General features: G+C 39.9%; 1 non-coding gene across 1 annotated transcript; it reads left to right on the plus strand.

Annotated features, from left to right (window-relative positions):
* Nucleotides 1-250: 250 nt before the first annotated feature.
* LOC147370570 (U6 spliceosomal RNA) lies at nucleotides 251-352 on the plus strand. Its single transcript, XR_015166331.1, has one exon. It is a non-coding gene; the product is annotated as a U6 spliceosomal RNA (small nuclear RNA).
* Nucleotides 353-24,774: the final 24,422 nt, after the last annotated feature.

Consider the following 24,774-nt stretch of genomic DNA (forward strand, 5'->3'; position numbering starts at 1 on the left):
AATTTAGCCACAGGACTCACCAGGGAAGTTCGTTCACTACTGAAATTTCAGATAATACTTATAATCAAAATCAGTTTAAAAATTAATCTAGACATCATGTAAAGATAGTCATTGTTATATTCTCATTTGTGTTTGTTTTTCTATATGTGTGTATTATTTGGTATTTGATGATTTTCAGATCTAAATAATATAAAAGTAATAATTAAAAAAATACAAGCACCATAAATAAAAATCCAAGCAAGCCTCATGCTTGTTTCCACAGCAAATATACTGAAATTGGACCTACACAGAGAAGACGAGCATGACCTCTGCCAAGAATGACATATAAATTTGTCAAGTGTTCTTCATTTTTCAGTTATGCAAGATAAGTATTACACCTCAATCAAGGTGGAAAAAAAGTGCAAGCTTATATATTTTCATAACAAGACTGGACTTACATGAACTATGACAGTGAAATAATCCCTTCTGACATGGTGCAATTGCTATAGCTATAAACACAGGTGTCGTGGCAGATGTTGGCTGCAGAGGCTCCTGGGCTGCTGAGAGAACACTTGTCAGCTTTGTTTATGTGGGTGAGGCACTCTGCTGTGTGCTCCACACCCCTGCTTCATTGCAAGATGTACCTGAAGGCAGGATGCTGTCTTCCTTCTTGACCTGACTTTCTACTTTTGAATTGCAGTAGAGTTGGATCATCATGTATTCTGTCTTCTTCCTCACCTCATGAGATTTGAATAAGAAGGAACCTCTCCCTGAAATTACGAGGATATTAACAGAGGCCTCTGAGCAGAAAGCATTTGGCTTTCACATCAGATCGAAAAGAAAGGAGTCGTTGGAGAGGCAATAATTCTAGAATCGAGGAGTTTTAAAAATATGAGGATTTCCTCTCAGGCTCGTATTATTCAACCAACAATATGTGTTGCTTTTAGAATGAGGAACTTAACACTAGAAATGGAAAACTTAAGGCTGGCTGTGAAGGCCAAGGTTTAGGGGACTTTTTTGCTAACCCTTTTTCCTAAAATAACATTTAGAAAAATAGGGAAAATATATTTCCTTTTAAGAAAAGCAACCTTGGCAAGATACCAACTTTTCTAGAGGAATCAGTCAATTCTATTTTTCTGTTTCTGATTGTTACAGATTCTTAAATAACATCTTAAAAAAAACAACAACAACAAAAAACAACAAAAACCTCTCCAGTGATAGTCTGGATTAAGCAGGTTTCATTGTCTCCATTGAAAATGAAGTATTGCTTATGGAGAATCATGCCTTATTTGTAGTACTTAAATGGTTAAATCTAAGGCTTTTCACTCATCCCCACTCCCACTCCCCTATGAGAGATGTTAGTATAGAAAAGTCTGCCACTCTGGTGAGTAATACTATTGAAACTTCAACTTTCAAATGCTAGTTTATGAGAAAATACATCTGTAAATTTTTTATATTTGCATTATCTATGTTACCTTTTAGCATAATGTCTTTGGTATATCATTTTTCAGTAGTAAAACAATAAATACGTATTGAATTGAGAGGTCTAGTCAAGGGAAAGCTTAATTAATTTTGAGACTAGAAGGCAAAAAAAGAGTATGTTTGCTACAAATCTTACTGGTTATTTCATTCTGAGCTTGAATATTGGCCATAATTTAGTTGAAGCATATGTGTTTATATAACTAGTATTAAAAAAGGTTATAGAAAGATCCCCCAAAGTCTCAGCTTTCTCTTCTAGGAAGTATGCACGCATTATAGAAGGTAAATATTCCCTTTCACCTTGTAATATTTATCCTTCTTTAATGTGTGAGGGAAACATTTAGATCATAGCCTGATCTAAGAAAAGCGATTTATTCTTTTGGCAAAAATTTTTAATGCATAGTTTACTTTGACATACCTCTCTGATGGCGCTAGTGGTAAAGAACCCGTCTGCCAATGCAGGAGACATAAGAGACATGGGTTCGATCCCTGGGTAGGGAAGATCCCCTGGAGAAGGGCATGGCAATCCACTCCAGTATTCTTGCCTGGAGAATCCCATGGACAGAGGAGCCTGGCGGGCTGCAGTCTATAGGGTCACAAAGAGTTGGACACAACTGAAATGACTTAACACACACACACACACACACCTCTCTGGATACAAGCCTCTGTTGTTTGTTCATTCAAAAAAAATGAATATTTTTGAATCACTTTTCAGGAGAAATAGCAAAACATATGTACCCTCAGTACTTTTCTTAAGTCAAGGTCTCTAGTTGCATATGTGCTGTGCTAGGCAAGTTTCCTGTAAGGACACATGCCACATACTAGGATTCTTGCCAGAGTTAGTTTTTACGTATCATTCTACTTTTGTCACACATAATGAGAGCTTGTGTATACACAAGTGGATGTGTAAGGGCCATTTGGCAACTATTCCATTAAAAACACTGCTCTGTGTGTGCTCAACCATATCCAACTCTTTGTAAGCCCATAGACTAACCCTCGAGGCTCCACTGTCCACGGAATTTTCCATGCAAGAATACTGGAGTGTGTTGCCATTTCCTACTCCAAAAACAGTGCTATTTTGCTTTTCAGAAACAGGAGGACAAAGCATAAATTATTAATGCATGTCCTTTTCCAGTGGTAATAAAAGTGATATTTTAAAATCCGGGTAAGGATGTAAATTAATGAATAAGTAGTGGAGGACAAATGAGAGAGTTTTCAATTGAGGAAGATTTTAATTGCTTATTTATTTTCTTTGGACAAGACTTATTAACTATTTATCTGGTTCCTCACTGTGATGGATTTGAGAGCAAAAGATACCTTGCTATTGACTATTAATGACTGCCAGATTTTTTAGCAGATTAAAACTATCCTGGGATGGTTTTCTGGCTCACTTATATCTTGGCTCATCATTCTCATTTAATTTTACCAATTGTTATTGCCTCATAATGCCTGTGCCTCAGGCAGAAACAGCTTCCAAGATCAGCATACTACTGTTTGCCAAAGAGGATGGCTGTTCCAGGTCTGTACACCAAGTGTTTAAGGGCCCAGCTAGGCTCATGTTGTAAGTGGTAACCTCAAAGTTGTCTTGTTTATTCAGTTTTCCCTTTTTTTTTTTTTTTGCATACTCTTTAAAATTATACACGGTAATTGGAAAAACTTGAGGAGATTAAACTAGAATATATATATCAATTAGTTTAAAAAACAGATTGTACAGAAAATAAAAACAGAAAGGAATCTTTTTAAAATATCATTGGATTAATGTTTTCTCCTCCTTATCCTCTCTCTTTTTCTCACTTCTTCCTTCTCCTTTTACTTCTTCTTTTCCTTCTTTCAAGTAATTTCTAACATATCCAAAGGCAAGGCTATGCAGTTAGAAAATATTCTACTCCTGACAAAGAAAAATATAACTTAGCCTTTTAAAGAGATATTTATTGACCATATGGTCAGCTCACAGATTCTACAGACAAAGGTGAAACTGTGAGGCTTGAATCCCAAGCAGTGCCTAGTGCATGGCAGTAGACGTGAGCTTGGATTTTGTAGAATAAGGATGATCAGAAATTCTCAATTTAATTCTGCATTCTATGAGTTTAATGTGTGAGATACGTTACATTGTATTATTGGCACAAATGCTTGTCCAATATTTCAGATACACCCTATGAGTGCCAGGAAAGAGTGAAGGTAGAAAATATTTCATTTGTCAATATTTCAAGACACTACTGATTTAGGGAAACTCATGAAAGAACTCAGAATGTCCAGTCTTACAGTAGGCCAGTGAAGTCTGTATCTGAATATAGCTGAAAAGTTCAAGACCCTCAGATAAATCAGTAATGCTTTCAGAGATAAGGAAAATTTCTTCCTTCATTAAGTGATATTTATGTGTCTATTAAATATAGTTATTCATTGTACATCCTTTGAATTTTTTATCCACTGAATTAAAAATTAATGTGATCCAATTAACGAACAAAATTTAACCCTATATCTTCAGTATGTGGGGACACTAGGGGATCACAAAAAAACAATGTTATTTAATATTCTTATTATAGGAAGCATAGAACAAAGATGGAAGACTGGAGGCAATGTTATCACTTGCATTATTCCAGCATCATAATGGTGGAATGTTATCATTTGCATTGTTCACCACCTTAAGAAGAGGGGGCAAGAATACATAGAAGAACTATACAAAAAAAGATCTTAATGACCCAGATAACCAAGATGGTGTGATCATTCACCTAGAGCCAGACATCCTGGAATGCAGAGTCAAGTAGGCCTCAGGAAGCATCACTACGGACAAAGCTAGTGGAGGTGATGGAATTCCCATTGAGCTATTTCAAATCCTAAAAGATGATGCTGTGAAAGTGCTGCACTCAGTATGCCAGCAAATTTAGAAAACTCAGCAGTGGCCATAAGACTGGAAAAGGTCAGTTTCCATTCCAATCCTAAAGAAAGGCAATACCAAAGAATGTTCAAACTACCGCACAGTTGCACTCATCTTACACACTAGCAAAGTTATGCTCAAAATTTTCTAAGTGAGGCTTCAATAGTACATGAACCAAGAACTTCCAGATCTTCAAGGTGGTTTTAGAAAAGGCAGAGGAACCAGAAATCAAATTGCCAACATCCCTTGGATCATACAAAAAACAAGAGAGTTCCAGAAAAACACCCACTTCTACTTTACTGACTGCACTAAAGCCTTTGACTGTGTGGATCAGAACAAACTGTGGAAAATTCTTAAAGAGATGGGAATACCAGACCACCTGACCTGCCTCTGGACATGGAACAATGGACTGGTTCCAAATTGGGAAAGGAGTACATCAAGGCTGTATATTGTCACTCTGTTTATTTAACTTATATGCAGAATATATCATGCAAAATGTGAGGCTAGATGAAACACAAGCTGGAATCAAGACTGCCGGGAGAAATATCAATAACTTCAGATATGCAGATGACACCACCCTAATGGCAGAAAGTGAAGAAGAACTAAAGAGCCTCTTGATGAAAGTGAAAGAGGAGAGTGAAAAAGCTGGCTTAAAGTTCAACATTCAAAAAGCGAAGATCATGGCATCCGGTCCCATCACTTCATGGCAAATAGATGGGGAAACAATGGAAACAGAGACAGACTTTATTTTCTTGGGCTCCAAAATCACTGAAGACAGTGACTGCAGCCATGAAATTAAAAGACACTTACTCCTTGGAAGAAAAGCTATGACTAACCTAGATAGCATATTGAAAAGCAGAGACCTTACTTTGCCAACAAAGGTCCATCTAATCAAAGCTATGGTTTTTGCAGTAGTCATGTATGAATGTGAGAGTTGGACTGTAAAGAAAGCTGAACATGGAAGAATTGATGCTTTTGAGCTGTGGTGTTTAAGAAGACTCTTGAGAGTCCCTTGAACTGCAAAGAGATCTAACTAGTCCATCCTAAAGGAAACCAGTCCTGAATATTCATTGGAAGGACTAATGTTGAAGCTGAAGCTCCAATACTTTGGCCACCTGATGTGAAGAATTGTCTCATTGGAAAAGACCCCAATACTGGGCAAGATTGAGGGCAGGAGAAGAAGGGGACAACAGAGGATGAGATGGTTAGGTGGCATCACTGACTTGATGGACATGTGTTTGAGGAAGCTCTGGGAGTTGGTGATGGACAGGGAAGCCTGGGATGCTGCAGTCCATGGGGTCACAAAGAGTCAGACATGACTGAGTAACTGAATTAAACTGACTGACTGACCATTATAATATGCCATGACTGTGTATTGATTTCCTGATATATTTGAAATACATAGTCCTAGCACTATTGGAGTTAATAAGAGTTGAGCCACTACTGTAGGTATTTTTTTCTCTTAGAACTTAAAATAAATTTAGAATTTCCTCATGTAGTAATTATTGTATTCCCAATATCTGATCATTTTTTGGTTTCCCCTTTCCCCTCCATTGTATTGGAAAATAATCTTTCCTGAAGACAGTAATAGAAGGAAATGATATAGAAATAACCAAAAAACAATAAAGTGTGTGAGGGGGATAGTCAATACTAGGAGATTAACTTGGAATAATCACATCAGTGGACTGAGCTAAAATTGAATGTAATTGAGTGGGTGCTCAGTTGTGTCTGATTCTTAGAGACACTATGAATCATTATGGCCCACCAGACTCTTCTGTCCATGGAATTCTCCAGGAAAGATTACTTGTGTGGGTTGCTGTTTCCTTCTCCAGGGGAACTTCTCTGACCCAAGGATCAAATGTATGTCTTCTGTGTCCCCTGCATTGTTAGGCAGATTCTTCACCACTTGAGCCACCTGGGAAGCCTAAGCTAAAATTGGGAAATGGCAGTTTAAAGGATGGTAGCCAGGAGAAAATGACTGAGTTTCAGAGCAGGAAAGACTAGATGGAGAAAGGAATGAGATATAAATGACTTCCATCAGTGAGAAGGTGGTCAGGATAAAATGAATAGAAAAGAAATCCATTTTTGGATTGACACAGTGGATCATGAACTACAGCCAGAAATATACCAACATCTGTCAACACTGTGGGTCTATGGCTGAACATAAAGGCATAGATGGTCTGATTGATCCACTTTGATTTCTAGCTCTGGGATTATTCTAGTTTCTACTCAATATCCTATCATTGCTGCTGCTAAGTCGCTTCAGTTTTGTCCGACTCTGTGCGACCCCATAGACGGCAGCCCACCAGGCTCCCCTGTCCCTGGGATTCTCCAGGCAAGAACACTGGAGTGGGTTGCCATTTCCTTCTCCAATGCAGGAAAGTGAAAAGTGAAAGGGAAGTTGCTCAGTCGTGTCCAACTCCTAGCGACCCCATGGACTGCAGCCCACCAGGCCCCTCCTTCCATGAGATTTTCCAGGCAAGAGTACTGGAGTGGGGTGCCATTGCCTTTCTTTATATCTGCTACTATCTTTCTCCCCTAAAAGCCAGTGGTTTTTCTGATACTGCCTTCTAGAGACTAGAGTCTTGCTTTCAAAGTTAGGATTCCCACTAGCAAGAATTTGCTGAGGTAGACTGCTGCCTGGATCTCTGCATGTTGTCTATTGACAGACTGCCTACCTATCATGACTTAATCATCTTCTGTTACATTTTTCTCACCTGGGATTTGATTGTTTCCTTGCCACTATTTTTCCGAGATAGTATGTTCTACCTTGCTTTTCTGAGCAGACCCTTGTGTAATGCTAACTCTGTCCCTACTTGCCTTTAGTTGGAGCTGATGCTGGACCTGTGTTCTGGACTGCCCCAACAGTAAACAAATCATGGTCCTCATTCATTCATTCATTCATCAAACATCACTTATCATCCAACTATGTGCTCTGCCTTGTGCTTGGTACTTGAGACATAACGGCAGAAATAACCATGGATGGACACAAGCGCTCTCACATACTCCTGATGAGAGTGTAAATTGATAAACTACAGTGGGGGGTAATTTGGCATTATTCTTTAAAGTTGCACATGGACATTTCCTGTTATTCAACTGTTGCCTGTTTTTGTTTATATTTATAAAAGCGCTTGTTTCTCTGCATTTGCTTCACTTTCGTTTACGATATCCTATATTGTTTACACAAAATTTATAATCAATGGACATTTTGTACAGGCACTTTTCATAATTACAAAGTGAATTAAAAACTATTCACGTAAATAGAATGGATTTGTTAAAAATAATCCAACACACAGAAGCCTTGCTATCATTTGTTTTTTCTTTTCTGACACTTTGTAGCCTGCATGACATCACGCAGCTTGAGTCCACAGTGACACTTTAGTGACTTTCCAGCAGAGCTAAAATATCACATCTCCTTGGATAATGATGCTCAGTGGGAGCTTCACCTCTGGAGTTTATGCAGTTCCTTCCAAACAGAAGATACTGACTCTACTCCACACTCCATCCAATCCAGATAGTTCACCTCCTGTCAACATCCTCAGTTTTGAACTGTAGGGCAGCAGATCCTCCCCTAGGCAAACACAACACACAGAATTCTCTTCTAAACGATTCTATTATACACAAGTGCGAAATATTCATACAGATGAAACATTCATGACAACCGAGGAAAGTATAAGTTTTAAGCTGTGTTTTCTGTGAGAATGTCACTATTTTTTTTTTTTTCCTTATTTGCTTGCTCCAAAGGAAAACTGCTTGATTTCTGTTCTATCTAAAGCTAAAGCCTGGCAACACATCTTCTCAGGAAGGTAAGACTGAGTGAAAGTGAGGTGACTGTGAGAAGATCCCCTTACCACTTGTCTGCAGCTTTATCAGCCTGTCACTACAAACTGGGGTTATCTTTTATGTTTGTGTCCAGATAATTAAGGAAATGACTGTCTATCCAGTTGCCAGATGTTAGAACTGACTTATCTGCCACACTGTTTGGAGAGTTTCCAGGGTCCTGCCTTGCCTGTGGCTAGGAGCTCTGCTGCGGCTTGGTCTCTGTCTGCAGGCTTCTCATCCTGCTGGCCAAGGCATGTTTGTTATCTCTGCCTCTAACTGCCAGCTCCTAGGAGGGAACACCATTCTTATAACTCTCCATAAGACAGCTGGGACCCTGCCAGGACATTTGCAAGGCTTACATGGTATGTGCATGCATGTGTGCTCAGTCGTTCAGTTGTTTCTGACTTTTTGTGACCCCATGATCTATAGCCACCAGGCTCTTCTGTCCATGGAATTACCAGCCAGACACTGGTGGACATTTGAGTTGGGTGACATAGCAGTTGCCAGCTCAATGTCAACCAAGGTCTGGCTGGTAATAAAAATATGCGAAGTCTGTTGGTATTAGAAAAGTGGCCATGACATTTGGCTGCAGTATCAGGAAATAGCAGAAATAATATCAGGGCAAGTGGTGGTAAACTGGCTTGCATATACTCTGTTTAAAAAGAGAAGCTGCTGTTTTTAGAGCTAACTGATTGCTGACCCATGGAAATAGACTTAGTTTTGCCAGGTCTGATTTTGTGAGAAAAGTCTGAAACTCATATTTTTAAGTGAACTTTTATTTTTCAATGCTGGCACTCAATTTTTTAACTTTTTATTTTAATATGACACTCAGTTCAGTCACTCAGTTGTGTCTGATTCTTTGCAACCCCATGGACTGCAGCATGCCAAGCTTCCCTGTCCATCACCAACTCCCGGAGCTTACTCAAACTCATGTCCATCAAGTCGGTGATGCCATCCAACCATCTCATCCTCTGTTGTCCCCTTCTCCTTCTGCCTTCAATCTTGCCCAGCATCAGGGTCTTTTCCAATTTGTCAGTTCTTCGCATTGGGTGACCAAAATATTGGAGTTTCAGCTTCAGCATCAGTCCTTCCAATGAATATTCAAGACTGATTTCCTTTAGGATGGACAGGTTTGATCTCCTTGCAGTCCAACGGACTCTCAAGAATCTTTTCCAGCATCACAGTTGAAAAGCATCAATTCTTCTGTGCTCAGCTTTCTTTATGGTCCAACTATCACATCCATACATGACCACTGGAAAAACCATAGCTTTGACTAGACAGACCTTTGTCAGCAAAGTAATGTTTCTGCTTTTTAATAAGCTGTCTAGGTTGGTCATAACTTTTCTTCCAAAGAACAAGTGTCTTTTAATTTCATGGCTGAAGTGACCATCTGCAGTGATTTGGAGCCCAACACTACTATGGCCAAATCAAACACTTTTGTGGACCTCAGTGGGACTGTGGTCCATTAGTTTAGACTCACTGTTAATAGCTGCCATCATTAAGTAGCTACTCTTGCAACCCAAAGCCCAGGTACACTTCCAGGTACCTGCATTGCAACCATCAGGCTTCCAGTGGCATGTGCACACAGACATACACACACATGCACACTCAGTGCCTATGTGGGAAAATTCTGTTCTTCTCAGGGGAAAACCCACATCCTTTCCTCTAATGGAGTCTGGTTTTACCAGCTACTCAAAATGGTCACAGTGTTTGCCCAACTCCATCTCAAGTAATGGGCTTCCCAGGTGGCACTAGAGGTGAAGAATCCATCTGCCAATGCAGGAGACATAAGAGGCATGTGGGTTCGATCCCTGGGTTGGGAATATTCCCTGGAGTAGGAAATGGCACCCCACTCCAGTATTCTTGCCTGGAGAATACCATGGAGAGAGGAGCTTGGCAGGTTACAGTCCATAGGGCTGCAAAAAGTAGGACACAGCTGAGCAACTGACACACACACACACCTCTCAACTAATACTTTGTGTGAAAGAGCTCCATTATAGTCCAGATGCCACTGCCCCAAATTCAATAAAGTTTGCTTTCAGTCTTGCCTTCAAGGTAAAGCAAAGCAAAGTTGCAACTGCACATGAAATATAATTTCATCACTTGCCTCTGTGGGAAGAAATTCTTGAACAAAAATTATGAACACAGCCTCTAAGACTAAATTAGCAATTTTCAGGTAGAGCATCGACTGAATCTAGATTTTGGAGAAACTGTCTTCAGTTCTGTGAAGGCAGCGTTGCTAATAAACCACATTTATGTTTTTATACACTTTTATATTTGTATATATATACACTTAAGTCCAATCTTAGACCCCTTTCTGGGGGTTACTTTTCCACATTCAAGACTCCCCTCAAGAATAATGAAAAGCTAATTGTGTACAAGTGTGAGGGCCAATTTCCACATCAGAAAGTGAAAAAACTGCATGCTGCCTTCTCATTGGAAGTTTCTCCTGCTTCAAAATTTAAAGTCTGTACTTCACTGGATAGTTTCAGGACCTCAACTGAAGGCAAAACAAAAGAATAAACAGAAGCATAGACAAGTATAGTCCTAAAGTCTACCACTCATAGTACAAAAACAATATGATGCTCAGGAGAAGGTGAGAGGCCACCTCCAGTTTTTGGATAACGCAGCCGTGTAGATATCCCTTGTAGGGAAGAAATATTGGGTACATCGGAATTATATAACTAACGCCTTCTGTTCTGATTTCATGCTCATTAGAGAATATTCTGATACTTTGATTTTCCCAGAAGATTTGCTCCCTGAAGAGAACGTGCTGGCCAGGAAAAATTGAAAAACATGTTCCACTTAACCAGGTTGGCAATATTTCTCATTGTAAATTAATGAACAAGTTTTCTGGTTATACACTTCAGTTACATAAATATATAACTCTATGTATAAATATATATTGAGAGTGTTCTATGTATATTTCATACTCAGATATTTGATAATTTGATTTTAAATAGGCACTCATAGATGGCAACATGAGTAAATTAAAATGTCATCTTGTATATTCACTTTTAGCTTTTCTTTGTTCATGGACTTGAAAAAATGAATTTTCATTTCTTTTTCTCAAATTATTTTTAAAGGTTAAATAAATTCACATTTCTCTATAGGCAGAATTTGCGCTACTATTAAGAGAGAAGTAAAGAAAATTCACATTTATTGACAGCTAAGTAGTTTTTGGCTCCTTAAATATATTATGTCATTTGTTCTGCACAATAACCCTGGGGTTAAAAAAAAGATACTCTCCTCATTTTATAAAAACAGGTTTAAGTGTGTTCAGTAAAACTTGCCCTGGGTCACACGATTAGTAAATTGCAAGGCTTAGATTTAAATTTAAAGAAACTAAGATGATTATTTTATTTCTTCTGATTCATTATGTATTTTTAAAAAATGTATGTATGTATGTATTTGGCTGCATTGGGTCCTTGGATACTAGTTGTGGGATGCAGGATCCTTGTTACATGCGGGATCTAGTTCTCTGATCAGGGTTCGAACCCAGGCCCCTTGCATTGGGAGGGCAGAGTCCCAGTCACTGGGCCACTAGGGAACTTCCCTGATTTATTGTTGACACACTGTAGCCTAAACCGCAAAAAGAACTTATAATCCTGTGTGTAAATAAAAGTTTCAATCTGCCCTAACCAAGATTTAAGTGGTATTTGAGTTAGCCAGATTGAGAGAGGCGGTGCCTCAAGGCTGGCAGACATGCAGGGTTGTAGAAGAAGGGACTTTAGAGGTAGGAGATTCAGGCCAGTGACATGAGCCAAGAAAATTTAAAACACAAATTATTCTTTGCAAGGAAGTGGGGAGGCACAGGGGAATCCATGAAAATTCGTGTATGAGCCAGCTGAATGTAGCTCCCAAAGAATCAGTTTGCTGCTGCTGCTAAGTCACTTCAGTCGTGTCTGACTCTGTGCGACCCCATAGACGGCAGCCCACTAGGCTCCTCTGTCCCTGGGATTCTCCAGGCAAGAACACTGGAGTGAGTTGCCATTTCCTTCTCCAACGCATGAAAGTGAAAAGTGAAAGTGAAGTCACTCAGTCGTGCCTGACTCTTAGCGACCCCAGGGACTGCAGCCTACCAGGCTCCTCCATCCATGGGATTTTCCAGGCAAGAGTACTGGAGTGGGGTGCCATTGCCTTCTCCGAAGAATCAGTTTAGTTGCAGAGAAATAAATGAATACGTTCATACACAGTAGGCAGTTGGCAGGAGTCATAATGTAGGATCAGCTGTATATTATATCTGAAATACATAAATTTATATACATACTTAAACTCATATAGAATGGGAAAACACGACCATCAAATTCTCAGTTACTGTTTTCTCTGAAATATGAGTTTGTTTACTTGATAATTGGACTAGGTGTAGAATTTCAGTTTCAAAATTTGTTTTCCTTCTGTATTTTGTTCTGTTGTTTCAGTGCAAGCAGTTTTTATTGTAAGTCGGTTTCTATTATCCTGTAAGGAATGTATCTTTTCTTTCTAGAAGCATAAGATTTTCCTCTTTACTTGCTGTCTAAGATTTCACCACCTAGTCTTGGTGTATTTAATTTTGTGTGACATTCTCTGGCCCTTTTGAGGTTTCATGTGTTTGCAAAGTTCTGGGAAATGCTAGTGATCATCTTCTGAAATATTTTTTCTACCATGTTCTGTCTAAATCTGCTGAAGGATTTTACACCTGGTGGTTACAGTCAGAAAGATTTGCTGATGGTCTTCTGGGTTGGGAATGCTCCTCATTCTTCTTAGTGTCATCAGCCCTCTAGCATGCTGGGCTATTTCTCTGCAAAAAGTGTCCAAATTTATCTTCCTGCAGGGAGGTAGATACTATTCACTTTGTAGGAGTGGGAAGAGAAATATACTAGAGTTGACTTGCCTGGCTCCTCCCTTTGTGGTATTCTAGGTAATTATCCTGCCAGTAGCATCTGGGTCTAGCTTCTTTTCCTAGATTTCATCATATTGAGGTACGGAGAACTTGTGTTGCTGGTCTAACTCCTAGGTTAAAACTTTCCCAAGAGAATCCTGGTCTGTGATCTTTCTCTTGTCTGTGACATTTACCTAGATAAAATATCTTCTACTGGTAAGAAGAATGAGCTTTTCATAGCTTTGATATCAAGAACCGACAAACAATATGAAATAATGGAGAACACATATAAAGAGTTCCCAGAAAGTGTTCTCAGGAATTGGGATTTGTTGTGCTTTGAATATTTTGATAACTACCCTAAGAAAAGGTTCTCAATTCTCAGATCAGTTTATGGAAAGGACTATTCATACTCATCGGAGAAGGCAATGGAACCCCACTCCAGTACTCTTGCCTGGAAAATCCCATGGGTGGAGGAGCCTGGTAAGCTGTAGTCCATGGGATCGCTAAGAGTCAGACACGACTGAGCGACTTCACTTTCACTTTTCACTTTCATGCATTGGAGAAGGAAATGGCAACCCACTCCAGTGTTCTTGCCTGGAGAATCCCAGGAATGGGGCAGCCTGGTGGGCTGCCGTCTATAGGGTCACACAGAGTCGGACACAACTGAAGTGACTTAGCAGCAGCAGCAGCATTCATACTCATACTGATGCGTGAGTATGTCAGGAAAACAGTCATCACAAATCTCTTGCCACTGAGCCCTACCTTTGCCTGCAGCTCAGTGAGAAGTAACTTGCATAGCATCCTATCAGATCAGATAAGTCACTCAGTCGTGTCCGACTCTTTGCGACCCCATGAATCGCAGCACACAAGGCCTCCCTGTCCATCACCAACTCCTGGAGTTCACTAAGACTCACATCCATCGAGTCAGTGATGCCATCCAGCCATCTCATCCTCTGTCGTCCCCTTCTCCTCCTGCCCCCAATCCCTCCCAGCATCAGAGTCTTTTCCAATGAGTCAACTCTTCGCATGAGGTGGTTACTGGAGTTTCAGCCTCTGCATCATTCCTTCCAAAGAAATCCCAGGGCTGATCTCCTTCAGAATGGACTGGTTGGATCTCCTTGCAGTCCAAGGGACTCTCAAGAGTCTTCTCCAACACCACAGTTCAAAAGCATCAATTCTTTGGTGCTCAGCCTTCTTCACAGTCCAACTCTCACATCCATACATGACCACAGGAAAAACCATAGCCTTGACTAAGTGAACCTTTGTTGGCAAAGTAATGTCTCTGCTTTTGAATATGCTATCTAGGTTGGTCATAACTTTCCTTCCAAGGAGTAAGCATCTTTTAATTTCATGGCTGCAGTCACCATCTGCAGTGATTTTGGAGCCCCCCAAAAATAAAGTCGGTCATTGTTTCCACTGTTTCCCCATCTATTTCCCATGAAGTGGTGGGACCGGATGCCATGATCTTCGTTTTCTGAATGTTGAGCTTTAAGCCAACTTTTTCACCCTCCACTTTCACTTTCATCAAGAGGCTTTTGAGTTCCTCTTCACTTTCTGCCATAAGGGTGGTGTCATCTGCATATCTGAGGTTATTGATATTTCTCCCGGCAATCTTGATTCCAGCTTGTGTTTCTTCTAGTCCAGCGTTTCTCATGATGTACTCTGCATAGAAGTTAAATAAACAGGATGACTATATACAGCCTTGACGAACTCCTTTTCCTATTTGGAACCAATCTGTAAGTGGTAAATGGTTATAGTATCAAGTTATAGTAACCTTTGCCCCAATTAAGGGTGGAAAAGAAGACAATACCATGTAAAACTTTCCATGCATTTACAGGAAAGAATTGCTACATTGGTGTCAAATCTTGAACTTGAATAACAATAGTCTTGAATGTAGCTGCTGTCTTATTATAGTGGTCACTCAATGGAGAGGTAGTCCTGTTAGGGGAAGCACACTGATTGAAACCACCCACCCTGGCCAGGCACCATAGTAACCATATGCATGAGTTGTTTTATGACAGGAGATCCTGATAAGGAATACAGAACTAATAAGCCACCACCAACCAGAAGAGTTTGGGAAAGGTCGAAAGGAGACACCACGTGTCCTTCCACTTCCAAGAATCCCACTCTCTAGCATCCATCTTAGCTGATCAATGTGTGTGCCATCAGGAAAGACTCTGAATTAAAATGATTGGCCAAAGACCACCCAGAAACTAATCCCATCACCGTAAAACTCGAGACTGCGAGCCACGCGGCAGAGCAGTTCTCGTGGGTTCCCTTACCCTACTGCTCTCCACCCGGGTGCCCTTCCCCAATAAAATCTCTTGCTTTGTCAACACATGTGTCTCTTTGGACAATTCACTTCCAAGTGTTAGACAAGAGCCCAGTTTCAGGCCCTGGAAAGGGTCCCCCTTCCTGCAATAAATAGCGACTCTGGTGGGGAATCTTCTTCACTGAGACTGACATCTTGACCACTCGGGGTACTCAGGGGCCAGCTTACTTGCCAATGGAGCAGACCCAGTGGCTGCAACTGGGACCCTTTTGTCCCTGGTCTCCTCTTGATGCGGACAACTGGCCAGAGTGTCCCGACTGGTAAGGAACAAGAGACTTTATTGACCTCTCTCCCCTTCCCTCTCTCTTTCCTCTCCTTAACCCTTCCTATCCTTCCCCGTTTTTCTAGTTCCCCAGTCCTGGACACAGGAATCTGGTCGAAGGGCCGCAGCCTGAGTGAGGATTGGAGACTGATCACCTCCTCTTGGCAGAGAACTCGAATTCTGGTTCTGGTCTGGTCTGATTTCTGATAGGGCCGAGTTCCAGTCCTCCCCTCTCTGGAGGCCCAGGGTAAAGTCCCATAACGCCTGGGTATCTGCAGGTGGCAGGAGACGTCTGTAAGGCTATCCCTTTTGCCCCCCTCTCCTGCCTCCTCCCCCTTCTTCTTCTTCTTTTTTTTTTTTTTTTTAATTTTATTTTATTTTTAAACTTTACATAATTGTATTAGTTTTGCCAAATATCTAAATGAATCCGCCACAGGTATACATGTGTTCCCCATCCTGAACCCTCCTCCCTCCTCCCTCCCCATACCGTCCCTCTGGGTCGTCCCAGTGCACTAGCCCCAAGCATCCAGTATCGTGCATCAAACCTGGACTGGCAACTCGTTTCTTACATGATATTTTACATGTTTCAATGTCATTCTCCCAAATCTTCCCACCCTCTCCCTCTCCCACAGAGTCCATAAGACTGTTCTATACATCAGTGTCTCTTTTGCTGTCTCGTACACCAGGTTATTGTTACCATCTTTCTAAATTCCATATATATGCGTTAGTATACTGTATTGATGTTTTTCCTTCTGGCTTACTTCACTCTGTATAATAGGCTCCAGTTTCATCCACCTCATTAGAACTGATTCAAATGTATTCTTTTTAATGGCTGAGTAATACTCCATTGTGTATATGTACCACAGCTTTCTTATCCATTCATCTGCTGATGGGCATCTAGGTTGCTTCCATGTCCTGGCTATTATAAACAGTGCTGCAATGAACATTTGGGTACACGTGTCTCTTTCCCTTCTGGTTTCCTCAGTGTGTATGCCCAGCAATGGGATTGCTGGATCATAAGGCAGTTCTATTTCCAGTTTTTTAAGGAATCTCCACACTGTTCTCCATAGTGGCTGTACTAGTTTGCATTCCCACCAACAGTGTAAGAGGGTTCCCTTTTCTCCACACCCTCTCCAGCATTTATTATTTGTAGACTTTTGGGTCGCAGCCATTCTGGCTGGTGTGAAATGGTACCTCACTGTGGTTTTGATTTGCATTTCTCTGATAATGAGTGATGTTGAGCATCTTTTCATGTGTTTGTTAGCCATCTGTATGTCTTCTTTGGAGAAATGTCTATTTAGTTCTTTGGCCCATTTTTTGATTGGGTCATTTATTTTTCTGGAGTTGTAGCTGTAGGAGTTGCTTGTATATTTTTGAGATTAGTTGTTTGTCAGTTGCTTCATTTGCTATTATTTTCTCCCATTCTGAAGGCTGTCTTTTCACCTTGCTAATAGTTTCCTTTGATGTGCAGAAGCTTTTAAGGTTAATTAGGTCCCATTTGTTTATTTTTGCTTTTATTTCCAATATTCTGGGAGGTGGGTCATAGAGGGTCCTGCTGTGATGTATGTCGGAGAGTGTTTTGCCTATGTTCTCCTCTAGGAGTTTTATAGTTTCTGGTCTTACGTTTAGATCTTTAATCCATTTTGAGTTTATTTTTGTGTATGGTGTTAGAAAGTGGTCTAGTTTCATTCTTTTACAAGTGGTTGACCAGATTTCCCAGCACCACTCGTTAAAGAGATTGTCTTTAATCCATTGTATATTCTTGCCTCCTTTGTCAAAGATAAGGTGTCCATATGTGCGTGGATTTATCTCCGGGCTTTCTATTTTATTCCATTGATCTATATTTCTGTCTGTGCCAGTACCATACTGTCTTGACAACTGTGGCTTTGTAGTAGAGCCTGAAGTCAGGTAGCTTGATTCCTCCGGTTCCATTCTTCTTTCTCAAGATCGCTTTGGCTATTTGAGGTTTTTTGTATTTCCATACAAATTGTGAAATTATTTGTTCTAGCTCTGTGAAGAATACTGTTGGTAGCTTGATAGGGATTGCATTGAATCTATAAATTGCTTTGGGTAGTATACTCATTTTCACTATATTGATTCTTCCAATCCATGAACATGGTATATTTCTCCATCTATTAGTGTCCTCTTTGATTTCTTTCACCAGTGTTTTATAGTTTTCTATATATAGGTCTTTAGTTTCTTTAGGTAGATATATTCCTAAGTATTTTATTCTTTCCGTTGCAATGGTGAATGGCATTGTTTCCTTAATTTCTCTTTCTGTTTTCTCATTATTAGTGTATAGGAATGCAAGGGATTTCTGTGTGTTGATTTGATATCCTGCAACTTTACTATAGTCATTGATTAGCTCTAGTAATTTTCTGGTGGAGTCTTTAGGGTTTTCTATGTAGAGGATCATGTCATCTGCAAACAGTGAGAGTTTTACTTCTTCTTTTCCAATTTGGATTCCTTTTATTTCTTTTTCTGCTCTGATTGCTGTGGCCAAAACTTCCAAAACTATGTTGAATAGTAATGGTGAAAGTGGGCACCCTTGTCTTGTTCCTGACTTTAGAGGAAATGCTTTCAATTTTTCACCATTGAGGATAATGTTTGCTGTGGGTTTGTCATATATAGCTTTTATTATGTTGAGGTATGTTCCTTCGATTCCTGCTTTCTGGAGAGTTTTTATCATAAATGGATGTTGAATTTTGTCAAAGGCTTTCTCTGCATCTATTGAGATAATCATATGGTTTTTATTTTTCAATTTGTTAATGTGGTGTATTACATTGATTGATTTGCGGATATTGAAGAATCCTTGCATCCCTGGGATAAAGCCCACTTGGTCATGGTGTATGATCTTTTTAATGTGTTGTTGGATTCTGATTGCTAGAATTTTGGTAAGGATTTTTGCATCTATGTTCATCAGTGATATTGGCCAGTAGTTTTCTTTTTTTGTGGGATCTTTGTCAGGTTTTGGTATTAGGGTGATGGTGGCCTCATAGAATGAGTTTGGAAGTTTACCTTCCTCTGCAATTTTTTGGAAGAGTTTGAGTAGGATAGGTGTTAGCTCTTCTCTAAATTTTTGGTAGAATTCAGCTGTGAAGCCGTCTGGACCAGGGCTTTTGTTTGCTGGAAGATTTTTGATTACAGTTTCAATTTCCGTGCTTGTGATGGGTCTGTTAAGATTTTCTATTTCTTCCTGGTCGAGTTTTGGAAAGTTGTACTTTTCTAAGAATTTGTCCATTTCTTCCACGTTGTCCATTTTATTGGCATATAATTTTTGATAGTAGTCTCTTATGATCCTTTGTATTTCTGTGTTGTCTGTTGTGATCTCTCCATTTTCATTTCTAATTTTGTTGATTTGATTTTTCTCCCTTTGTTTCTTGATGAGTCTGGCTAATGGTTTGTCAATTTTATTTATCCTTCCAGCTTTAGGCTTTGTTGATTTTTGCTATGGTCTCTTTTGTTTCTTTTGCATTTATTTCTGCTCTAATTTTTAAGATTTCTTTCCTTCTACTAACCCTGGGGTTCTTCATTTCTTCCTTTTCTAGTTGCTTTAGGTGTAGAGTTGGGTTATTTATTTGACTTTTTTCTTGTTTCTTGAGGTGTGCCTGTATTGCTATGAACTTTCCCCTTAGTACTGCTTTTACCGTGTCCCACAGGTTTTGGGTTGTTGTGTTTTCATTTTCATTCATTTCTATGCAAATTTTGATTTCTTTTTTGATTTCTTCTGTGATTTTTTGGTTATTCAGCAGCGTGTTGTTCAGCCTCCATATGTTGGAATTTTTAATAGTTTTTCTCCTGTAATTGAGATCTAATCTTACTGCATTGTGGTCAGAAAAAATGCTTGGAATGATTTCTATTTTTTTGAATTTACCAAGGCTAGCTTTATGGCCCAGGATGTGATCTATCATGGAGAAGGTTCCATGTGTGCTTGAGAAAAAAGTGAAATTCATTGTTTTGGGATGAAATGTCCTATAGATATCAATTAGGTCTAACTGGTCTATTGTATCCTTTAAAGTTTGTGTTTCCTTGTTAATTTTCTGTTTAGTTGATCTATCCATAGGTGTAAGTGGGGTATTAAAGTCTCCCACTATTATTGTGTTATTGTTAATTTCTCCTTTCATACTTGTTAGCATTTGTCTTACATACTGCGGTGCTCCCGTGTTGGGTGCATATATATTTATCATTGTTATATCTTCTTCTTGGATTGATCCTTTGATCATTATGTAGTGACCATCTTTGTCTCTTTTCACAGCCTTTGTTTTAAAGTCTATTTTATCTGATATGAGTATTGCTACTCCTGCTTTCTTTTGGTCCCTATTTGCATGGAAAATCTTTTTCCAGCCCTTCCCTTTCAGTCTGTATGTGTCCCCTGTTTTGAGGTGGGTCTCTTATAGACAACATATGGAGGGGTCTTGTTTTTGTATCCATTCAGCCAGTCTTTGTCTTTTGGTTGGGGCATTCAACCCATTTACGTTTAAGGTAATTACTGATAAGTATGATCCCATTGCCATTTACTTTATTGTTTTGGGTTTGAACTTATACACCGTTTTTGTGTTTCCTGTCTAGAGAATATCCTTTAGTATTTGTTGGACAGCTGGTTTGGTGGTGCAGAATTCTCTCAGCTTTTGCTTGTCTGAAAAGCTTTTGATTTCTCCTTCATACTTGAACGAGATCCTTGCTGGGTACAATAATCTGGGCTGTAGGTTATTTTCTTTCATCATTTTAAGTATGTCTTGCCATTCCCTCCTGGCTTGAAGAGTTTCTATTGAAAGATCAGCTGTTATCCTTATGGGAATTCCCTTGTGTGTTATTTGTTGTTTTTCCCTTGCTGCTTTTAATATTTGTTCTTTGTGTTTGATCTTTGTTAATTTGATTAATATGTGTCTTGGGGTGTTTCGCCTTGGGTTTATCCTGTTTGGGACTCTCTGGGTTTCTTGGACTTGGGTGATTATTTCCTTCCCCATTTTAGGGAAGTTTTCCACTATTATCTCCTCAAGTATTTTCTCATGGTCTTTCTTTTTGTCTTCTTCTTCTGGGACCCCTATGATTTGAATGTTGTAGCGTTTAATATTGTCCTGGAGTTCTCTGAGATTGTCCTCATTTCTTTTAACTCGTTTTTCTTTTATCCTCTCTGATTCATTTATTTTTACCATTCTATCTTCTAATTCACTAATCCTAGCTTCTGCCTCTGTTATTCTACTATTTGTTGCCTCCAGAGTGTTTTTAATTTCATTTATTGCATTATTCATTATATATTGACTCTTTTTTATTTCTTCTAGGTCCTTGTTAAACCTTTCTTGCATCTTCTCAATCCTTGTCTCCAGGCTATTTATCTGTGATTCCATTTTAGTTTCAAGATTTTGGATCAATTTCACTATCACTATTCGGAATTCTTTATCAGGTAGATTCCCTATCTCTTCCTCTTTTGTTTGGTTTGGTGGGCATTTATCCTGTTCCTTTATCTGCTGAGTATTCCTCTGTCTCTTCATCTTGTTTAAATTGCTGAGTTTGGGGTGTCCTTTCTGTATTCTGGCAATTTGTGGAGTTCTCTTTATTGTGGCGTTTCCTCACTGTGTGTGGGTTTGTACAGGTGGCTTGTCAAGGTTTCCTGGTTAGGGAAGCTTGTGTCGGTGTTCTGGTGGGTGGAGCTGTATTTCTTCTCTCTGGAGTGCAATGAAATGTCCAATAATGAGTTATGAGATGTCTATAGTTTTGGGGTGACTTTGGGCAGCCTGTATCTTGAAGCTCAGGGCTGTGTTCCTTTGTTGCTGGAGAATTTGCTTGGTATGTCTTGCCCTGGAACTTATTGGCCCTTGTGTGGTGCTTGGTTTCAGTGTTGGTATGGAGGCATTTGATGAGCTCCTGTCAATTAATGTTCCTTGGAGTCAGGAGTTCCCTGGAGTCAGGGTTTGGACTTAAGTCTCCTGCTTCCGGTTATCGGTCTTATCTTTACAGTAGTTTCAAAACTTCTCCTCCTATACAGCACCATTGATAAAACATCTACATTAAAGATGAAAAGTTTCTCTACGGTGCGGGTCACTCAGAGAGGTTCACAGGGTTACATGGAGAAGAGAAGAGGGAGGAGGGAGTTAGAGGTGACCCAAATGAGATGAGGTGGAATCAATAGTGGAGAGAGTGGGCTAGCCAGTAGTCACTTCCTTATGTGCACTCCACAACTGGACCACTCAGAGATGTTCACGGAGTTATACAGAGAAGAGAAGAAGGAGGAAGGTGACAGAGGTGGCCAGAAGGATAAAAGGGGGGAATGAAAAGGAGGGAGACAGATCCAGCCAGTAATCAGTTCCCTAAGTGTTCTCCACCGTCTGGAACACACAGAAATTCACAGAGTTGGGCAGAGTAGAGAGGGGTTATGGAGGAGACACAGGCGACCTGGTGGAGAAAATGGAGAGTCCAAAGGGAGAGAGAGCAGTCAAGCCAGTAATCTCGCTCCCTAGTGAAAAATGGGTCCTGAAGATTGGGTTCTTAAAGGTACAAAATTGGTAACAAATACATAAAAGCAAAAATTAAAAATATAGAGTTTGGAATTTCAAAAATACGATGTTAAAGAAAAGAAGAAGGAAAAGAAAGAGAGAAAAAATGAACAAACAAAAACAAACAAGGTCGCGAAAATTATAAAGAAAGTACAGGTACAAAATTGATAACTAATACCAAAAAGCAAAAATTAAAAATCTAGAGTAGAGTTTGGAATTTCAAAAATACAATGTTAAAAAAAAAGAAGAAAAATAAAGAGAGAAAACAAACAAACAAAAACAAACAGTGTCACAAAAATTATAAAGAAAATACAGGTACAAAATTGATATCAAATACCAAAAAGCATAAATTAAAAATCTAGAGTAGAGTTTGGAATTTCAGATATACAATGTTATATAAAAGAAGAAGAAAAAGAAACAGAGAAGAAGAAAAATAAAAAAGTCACAGAAATTATAAAAAAAACTATAGGTACAAAATTGATAACATATACCAAAAAGTGAAAATTAAAAATCTAGAGTAGAGTTTGGAATTTCAAAAATACAATGTTAATGAAAAGAAGGAAAAAAAAAAAAAAACAAGGTCAAAAAATTATAAAATATATATATATGAAGTTTGCTGAAGAAGAAAAAAATAGGGTCTTTTTTTTTTTTTTTGCAAAGTAATAGGTTATAAAAGTGAAAATTAAAGGAACAATAGAGGACTTTTTAAAAAAAAATTTTAAGTTTAAATTTAAATTTAAATTTAAAAAAGAAGGAATGATCGTAAAAATAATAAAAATATATCTAGGACTTTCTTGGTTTTGTTGTGGGTATTGTGGGTTCAGTTCATTTTTGGCTAGTTCCTTGGTCTGACTTATATTTCTCAAGATCTATAGGCCCCTTCCTATGTAGTCCGTAGTAACCACAAGGTTTTGATCTATTGCCTGTAGCATCCAAGGCGTTTTCCTCTGTTATAACTTCTTCTGTTTGCTGGTCTCTTCAGTGTCTGGCTTCCGCCCTGACACAAAGGGGACGGTGGAGGACACTTTTTTTTTTTTTTTAGGCTCACTTGTTCAGTCTCACTGTGGGGAGGGAGGGAGGGATGCTGCAAACAAATAACACTGGTGTGCGCTCGCAGTGCTTCAGCCACACTGGGTCTGCCCCCACTCATGGCGCGTGTAGCCTCCCTGCCCACACTGCTTGGGCTCTAGGTTGTTCCGCCGGGAACAATCCGAGGCTGGCCCTGGGTTGCATGCACCTCCCAGGTCCAAGCCGCTCAGGTTCAGGCACTCGGGTAGTCCTCAGAGGCGCAGACTCAGTTGGGCCTGCGTTTTGTGCTCTTCCCAGGTCCGAGCAGCTCAGGTGATGAGGTGTTTGGCGAGCGCCAATGCTGCGACTTATCGCCTCCCCGCCACTCGGTTATCTGGGTGTAAAACCAGCGTACCTTCTCAGGCAGATGTTGACCGCCCAGACCCCCAAGAAGTTTTAGTTAGCAAAGAAGCCTGCTTACAGTTTTATAGATAATGTCTCTCTGGGGCTGTGATTGCCCCCTTCTGGCTCTGGCTGCCTGTCACTGGAGGGGGAAGGTCTGCAGCCGGCTATCTCTGTTCAGTCCTTTGTTCAGTGCACGGGCCTGGCGGTGTCTTAGGTTAGGGCTAGCTTTTCGTGTGGTAGATATCCCACAGTCTGGTTTGCTAGCCCGAATTATTTCACTCAGATAGCGCTCATGGTATTCAGGCCAGATTCTTACTCTCAGCGATGCAGCCCACGCCGCGCCTCCCTGCCCAGCCCCCGCTTGCTAATGGCGTGTGCAGGCTTCTGCGCTGCTTCTCCGCTGGGGGAGTTACCTTAGGGCTCGCAATCTGCGAGTTTTAATTGTTTATTTTTCCTCCCTGTTATGTTGCCCTCTGTGCTTCCAAAGCTCGGCACATATTCGGCAGTGAGAAGGTTTCCTGGTGTTGGGAAACTTCTCTCTTTTTAAGACTCCCTTCCTGGGATGGAACTCCGTCCTTCCCTCTTTTGTCTCTTTTTTTTGTCTTTAATATTTTTTCCTACCTCCTTTCGGCGAAGAGTTGGGTTTCTTTTCTGGGTGCCTGATGTCCTCTGCCGGCATTCAGAAGTTGTTTTGTGGAATTTACTCGATGTTTAAATGCTGTTTTGATGAATTTGTAGGGGAGAAAGTGTTCTCCCCATCCTACTCCTTCGCCACCTTGGCTCCTCCCTCTCCCCCTTCTTCTTTCAACCTGGCTTTCTTTCTTCCCACTGAAATCTTTGAAGACTTGAGATATTTTCCTTTACTCTGTTAGTACTTGGATCTGAAGTTCTGCGTCTCTATAGGAGGTTTTCTGAGAGACTGTAATTCTTGTATTTAAGGGAGTGTCTGATGAGGACTGCCAGGTTTATATGTGTGTGTTTTAACTCTGTGTTGTGATTTTTGATGGCCATTTTGCTTTGTCTGGCCACCATTTGGTTTAGACCTGCTGCCGTTTTATTAGAACTTGATTTTCTTTCCCTGTGCCTTGAGACCAGCGCTCTCAGGAACACTTATCTAGACCATCTCTAACTCCTGAGACTGAGGGGAAAGGGGAAAAAGACTTTAAAATTTTTATTTATTTCAACTGTTTTTTTATAGACCAGTAAATTTTATCTTGTAATATCTAACTTATGACTAAACTTAGCCTCTGGTGGCTC

Source organism: Bos grunniens, chromosome 6 (assembly GCF_055505025.1).
Source record: "Bos grunniens cultivar Pamir isolate PY7600 chromosome 6, Bosgru_T2T1.0, whole genome shotgun sequence".
In the NCBI taxonomy this organism is placed as follows: domain Eukaryota; kingdom Metazoa; phylum Chordata; class Mammalia; order Artiodactyla; family Bovidae; genus Bos; species Bos grunniens.